This window comes from Heptranchias perlo, chromosome 20, assembly GCF_035084215.1.
Source record: "Heptranchias perlo isolate sHepPer1 chromosome 20, sHepPer1.hap1, whole genome shotgun sequence".
NCBI lineage: Eukaryota > Metazoa > Chordata > Chondrichthyes > Hexanchiformes > Hexanchidae > Heptranchias > Heptranchias perlo.
In genome coordinates, this window is record NC_090344.1 from 16,087,347 (window position 1) to 16,089,006 (window position 1,660).

Consider the following 1,660-nt stretch of genomic DNA (forward strand, 5'->3'; position numbering starts at 1 on the left):
GGATACAGACAAATGTGCTGGGGCAGAAAGAAAAAGAAAGAAAGAAGAGGAATGGGAGAGAGGGAGGTGAAAGAAAGAAAGAGAGAAAGAAAGATAGAAGGGAGCGAGAAAATCAAGCGTGCAATTCTCACCCCGCAAACGGGCGCTGCTCCCAATCGGCTGCACTTCGCCCCACAGACCCTCATCCCATTCACACCATCCTACAATACACTGTCAATGCTGTGCAGAGAGACAGAGAGTATAAAGGCATGAAGACACACACACCATCCTACAATACACTGTCAATGCTGTGCAGAGAGACAGAGAGTATAAAGGCATGAAGACACACACACCATCCTACAATACACTTTCAATACCCGTGCAGAGAGCCAGAGATACTCACATACTGTCCTACAGTACACATTAAATATCCGTGCAGTGAGTCAGAGAGTATACAGGTACAGAGACACTCACAGCGTCCCACAATACACTTTAAATCATGTGCAGTGAGTCAGAGCGTTTAAAGATATAGAGAAATTCACCTTTTTTTTTCAAAAGTGGCACATCCCAGAAGCAAGAGAGAGCGTGGGTCAGTCTCCCTCTCCTGATAGAGCTGAGGCTTGTCAGTCAAGAGTCCTCTCCTCCGTGTATTGGCCGTGGAGGAAGTGCAGAGTAGATTTAATAGAATACCTTCAGCCTGACGAAGGTTTGGCTGACTGGCCTGTAATTACTTGATCTATCCTATTCTCCCTTTTTGGACAACAATACAACTTTAGCAGTCCTCCAATCCTTCGGCATATCACCTGTAACCAGGGAGGATTGGAAAATTATGGTCAGAGCCTCTGTTATTTCTTTCCTTGCTTCTGTTAACAGCCTGGGATATATTTCCTCGGGGTCTGGAGATTCAGGTGGAGTGATTTGGGGACTTCATTTTCCTCTTTGCAAAGATTTTCAGCGCAGGTCAAGATCACAAGTCTCGGTCCAAATTTGGACGACTTCCGGGTTGAAACTCATATCGTGAATTGTACCCTGACCCCAACGAGCCCAGAAACAAGAACGTGTCTTCAAGTTAACCCGTTACAGACACATTCTATGAGAGGTCTGACTGCACAATGAAAGGGCGCTTCAGAAGAGTCAATCTGATATCCGTTTCCTCCTCACACCTGAACAAATACCAATTCCAAAGTGTCATTTTGTCACTGAATTCCACAAATCAGGTAAAAATAATTAGTTGGATAAGGCACTGCTGGGAGTTGAACCCAGGATCTTCTGTTTACAAGACAGATGCTTTAACCAACTAAGCCACAGCGCCCAGCCATGATAACTTAGCCCTACCTCCTCTCACTAATATCTATCAGCGATACGTTACTGTCTGTTTGGGGTTCAGACCGTTTCATCTTTGTCTGTTTCGCTTGTCCGTTCACCTGTGCATCCCGATGCTGCCTGCATCTCTCTTTGTGTGTCCATCAGTGCGTTGATACAGGGAAGATTCCGTGTACTTATGTTTGTTACATTAAATAAATTCCCGGTTTAGACAATTCTCGGTCTGAAAGTGAAGAACTATTGAGACGAACTTTACAGCAAAGTATTGTTTATTTTGGTGCTGAAAATAAAAAAACCGTAAGAGGTCCAAACAGGGAAAAGGAGAAAAACCTGTTTGGGAAAATGAGGACAACAGTCA

The 1,660-nt window shown here is 44.3% G+C and overlaps 1 non-coding gene across 1 annotated transcript; it reads right to left on the reverse strand.

The window, feature by feature from the left end:
* Positions 1–1,217: 1,217 nt before the first annotated feature.
* On the reverse strand, positions 1,218–1,291 carry trnat-ugu (transfer RNA threonine (anticodon UGU)). The gene has a single exon. It is a non-coding gene; the product is annotated as a tRNA-Thr (tRNA).
* Positions 1,292–1,660: the final 369 nt, after the last annotated feature.